General features: G+C 40.6%; 1 pseudogene; it reads left to right on the top strand.

Moving 5' to 3' along the window:
- The first annotated feature begins 3,091 nt into the window (after nucleotides 1–3,091).
- LOC114096572 (translation machinery-associated protein 16 pseudogene) lies at nucleotides 3,092–3,672 on the top strand (annotated as a pseudogene).
- Nucleotides 3,673–4,953: the final 1,281 nt, after the last annotated feature.

Below are 4,953 nucleotides of genomic sequence, written 5' to 3' on the forward strand. Positions count from 1 at the left end.
TTACTATATAAAAACATAGTAAAGTTCATGGTTTTAATTTTACATCTAATATCAATTTTAAAATCCAACACTAAGCTCTGGTATACCAGAAGGCCAGCGGCTGAGTGCTGCTCAAACTCCAACTGTGGGGCTTCAGTTACTAAAGATACTCACTTTGTCTTGCTTGTACTGACATCCAGGGGTGTTGTTGAGCTTTATATTTAGAACCTTTTACATCCAAAATGTAAAAAGGAAAGCTGTTTCTTCTCCAAATATTACTAGCTCAAAATATGAGTGCTTTACTCAACTCTGCTTACCTGGAATAGTACTGAAAATGTCTAGGTAACAAAGAAGAAAACCTGTAAGCCCTGTGTTTGAATAAATTATGCTCTATAGAATAATTTACAATAAACTTAACTTGTGCTTAATAAATATACATTATACAGATTCTGGACAAATACCTAAAGTAAAACAAAATGACATGCATCCTGTTATAGGAAGACCTCTCAAAGATTATTCATCAATAAATGATTCTCTCAGATTTCCCAGGCATTTCATTAATTTTTCTCCATCTTTCCTCCCTCTCTCTCTCTCTTTCTCTCTCTTCTTCTCTCTCTTAGAAAATTTTAACATGTATTTTCCATTCAAAACAATAGCTGGTGATTTTTCCTGGCACCTTGGAAGGACAGAGGAACTTGTGTGGGAACTCTCATTTTATACAAGACGGAACAGCAGCAAGGGACAAAGGAACTGGCTAAACTGGCTGCTCATGGGACTTCAGGGGGACAGTGTGGTATTCATCAGATCACATTCCACTGACTCATCCCTCCCTTCTGGATTCTGAACAGCACACATTTCAACCAAAGCAAACAACTTTCTAGAATCTTGTAATTCATGGTGACTACATATGACTTCCACAGTGCTGCTCTCCCACTCGGGCCCACAGGCTGGTCTGAATGACTTCCACAGCCACGGGAAGGCAGAGTCAAAGCACAAATCCACACCAGGAGACAGAGGTGACTCCACATCCTCCCAGAGCAATATCCAGAGAAAGGGATCTAGAGCATTCTGTAATTTTTTTAAATTTTTATTATTTATTTATTTATTTTTAAACATCAGAAATTTATTAGTTTCTCAAAACATTACATTGATCTTGACATATCATATATCATACATTTGTTTCAAATGGGGTATGAATTCTTATTATTCCCACGTGTACAGATTGCAGGATCACACTGATTATACAGCCACGTTTATACATACTGCCATACTAGTGTCTGTTGTATTCTGCTGCCTTTCCTATCCCCTTCCTATCTCCCTTCCTCTCCCCTCCCCTCCCCGCATTCTGTAAATTTTCCATAAATTTCTTATGGAATTCTCCATGGAAACTTTATATCACAGGTTCAGAGACTGCCCTCTGCTACTGACCTGCCCAGTGTGTCTCTATGTGTAGACTTTCACACAGTCCAGCAACTGAACAGACAATGGCTTTTTTACCCTCAGAATCTCACTCCCAAGACTAGTACAACTCTTTGCTCAGACACGTTTCTCTCATGGTTCTGGAAGCCCTTCTGGCTGAATTCCCCCAGTCACAAGAAAGACAGCACAGGTGCCCATATCACCAGCACATCTGGGAAGGCCCTGGATACCAAGCACTTTTGAGTTTTAGCATCACCAATTACTATTAAAGCAGTAGCATTTCATTGGAAAGAACTGTCAACTCTATAAAGTTAACATCACCACCAGAGGATCAAAGCACTGAACCTCATTCAGGACTAGCAAGAAGAACCTCATTATGTTTCAAAGGTACATTGCAAGGTAGGAGATCTTCAGGGAAGCAGTTTGGGATATAACATAAATATTTAGAAAATCAATCTGAAATAACGTGTAACTCTGTTGTGGCCTTCTAATTCCTTCTTCCTAGGACATTTATAAACACCTTGCCCGGGTGATTACCTGAAATATTTCTACCCTGTTCAGCCAGTTCCTTTTGTTTCTCTTTCCCAGCTCCATCTCCTCTCCTCTTCTTCTCTTTCTTCCTACCCTCCATCCTACTCTCTCTCTCTCTCTCTCTGTCTCTCTCTCTCTCTCTGTCTCAGAGACACAAATTAATGCATGTTCAAGGGAGAGTGCCTAGGTAAGAAGCTTTGGGAGTAAAGCAAAGAATTCACACACATTCAAGGGGGCATATGGGCTATCTCCAGAGGGACATATGACTCTTTCTTTCTTCTCTTTTTCCCTTCTCTCCTTCCTTCCTTCCTCCTCCCCCTCCCAATACCATCTTTATCATTTCTATCTCTTCCTTAAATAAATGATATGTAAATTAATCAGAATTCCCCCCTTCTTCAGGGAGCTTAGGAATTCAGCAGACAATACGAATAGTAACACCTGTTGGTGTGTTCATTGCCTTAGGAATGGAAAAGCCTCTTCCAATTATTTGGGAAATGGTCTTTGAAGTAGATAGACTTTTAATTAAGTGTTGAAGGGTTGGAAGGTAATTACAAAGCTAAATTTGAGAAAAGTGGCACAAGCCTGTTTAAAACAATTTCCTTTGCGTCAAGTTTCTCCTTTTCTTTTCTCTCTTTTCTTTTTTGTATTTGGAAGGAAGAGAACTACAACTACTCTGGAGAGTAAAACAGTCTATTGCAGATGATCCATTTTGGTTGAAGGAAGGGAAGCCAAAGGATTGAAGTTAAGGATTATAGCTGAGCATTTTGGTTTAGTGCTAGGGATCTGGAGTGTCTCTGGTAAAAATGATCTATCTTGGAGAAAACTGTTTCTGTAATATGTGTCCAAATTTGGGTGTAACCAGGAAGGAAGCCTCTCTTATGAACCTGAAAATAGGCTGGAGAGCACTAGCCTTCTCAGGAGGCCACTCCATAGGGCTGGGAAAAAGTGGGCATAACAAGGACTTGTAGGATTAACAGGGCGAGAAGATTAGGCAAAAAGATCAGAACCGTGTGCATATATGATGGACTCATTATTCATTCATCTTGAAACAAACAGGGGCCCATGTGTGTTTGGGCAGGCGTACCTGTGTTCACTGTTGCAGCTGCGGTGGGCAGTTGTCAGACTGCAGTGTGGAGTTTTCTATGGCCTCCTGGATGTTCCCATGACTAAAGTGCCAAAGGGAAGGAGTACAGGAGGGGAAGTAGGACAAAGTAGTAGAAAAGCAGCCTACATTATGAGAGAGGCCCACGAACAATGGAAAAAGGAAAATAGAAGAATGAAGAGGCCTTGCGTCTCAATCTTATTGGTGGAAAACTGTAGTGGTTTCAAAAATCATCTGGATCCCCCCAAAATGAGGTATTCAATGAAAGATGCTTGTGAATTCATTGAAAGATATTTAAATAGGGTTAGGGGGCAGGAGCAGATTGAATTACATAACAGTATCAAGGACGGACAGGGAAGGCAGTAATTCCCCAGAAACAGAGCAGTGGGTAGCAGTAAGAAGGATGTGGCCTCGAGAGCACAGCCATTTTAAATGCAAACAATCTAAAAACCTTCAGGGAATGGGATTCTTATCTGAAGAAATTAACAAACATTAAAATAAGAAAACTTTGTGCTAATGATGCAGTTCTTGATAAGGGCAAGAGGAAAACTATTTTAACTACAGATAAAAATTTAGGGAAATTGGAAACAAAAGGTGAATCAAATGACTCAGATGAAGAAATGACTGCAGTAGCCTTATAGTCTTTACTTGAGTTGAAAATAAATAATTTGAGAGCTTCACATCACACTCCTTAATTATGGCCAATAACTGTCTTCAAGAATTCAATATTTAACTGACATGAGAGTTTGCAGTTTAAAAATAGTGTTATGATCTTACTTAAAAATAAAAGTTGCTTTCTATTTACATTAAGTTGCTAATATAGATAGAATTTGTATTAGTTTGTTTTCAAGAACTATAATAAAGTACCTGAGGCTAGGTCACTTATAAAAAAAGGATGGTTCATGATTTTTGAAGCTGAAAGTCCACAAGTAGGATAGCATTGGCTGTGGCAAGGCCTCTGGCCAATTACTTTATAGTAGATGGTGTAAGGAATGGTGGAAATGTTCCGTAAACTCAACAAGCCAAAACAACCGTTTACCTGTCTGAGATTTTATTAGCAGGACCATAGGGGCCAGTCACAGAAGAGAAGGGGGGCGGAGAGAGAGAGAGAGAGAGAGAGAGAGAGAGAGAGAGAGAAGAGAAGAGAAGAGAAGAGAAGAGAAGAGAAGAGAAGAGAAGAGAAGAGAAGAGAAGAGAAAGAAGAGAGAGAGGAGAGGGAGGAAGGAGAGAGAGAGAGAGAGAGAGAGAGAGAGAGAGAGAGAGAAGAGAGAGGAGAGGGGGAGAGTGAGAGGGGGAGAAAGAGCGAGAGGGGGAGAATGAGAGAGGGAGAGTAAGAGAGCAAACACCAACAGGGTGTTGATATTTATGGGCTCAACGCAGGATGAGGAGGACCAAGGCGATTGGGCTGTTACTTCTTCATTGGCCAAGAGTTCGCTCCACTTCAGGGATTGGAGGTGTGCCATTCAAAGTTCGTGCCATTGACAGGGATTGGAGGTGATGGTTCCTGCGCCATTCAGTGCGTCATGGACCTGAGCTCCCAGAAGAGAAGTGCTCCGGGCGCCATCTTTACCAACAGATGGCATCACAATCTACACAGGAGGGCAAGAAAGAAGGTGGTGAGATAGAATACCAGACAGAGGGGAGGATCAATAGTGACCTCTCACTAGGGTCATCTTTTAAAAGTACCACCATTTCTTAACATTGGGGACTAAGAGTTCCATTTCTGAGCCCTTGAGGGATACCTTTAATCCATATCCAAATCATAGCAGAAGTGATCTTCAAAAGACATTCAATCTGACCTTTGTGCAGAGGAAAAACAATATGTGTGAGGACAAAAAAATATTTTGAAATTTTTCTTTATGTGGATTTAGGATTCTCTAATCTCTCCAAATGGGCAAATGTTCAGTGACCTGTTTTCTAAA

This window comes from Marmota flaviventris, chromosome 13, assembly GCF_047511675.1.
Source record: "Marmota flaviventris isolate mMarFla1 chromosome 13, mMarFla1.hap1, whole genome shotgun sequence".
NCBI classification, from domain to species: Eukaryota; Metazoa; Chordata; class Mammalia; order Rodentia; family Sciuridae; genus Marmota; species Marmota flaviventris.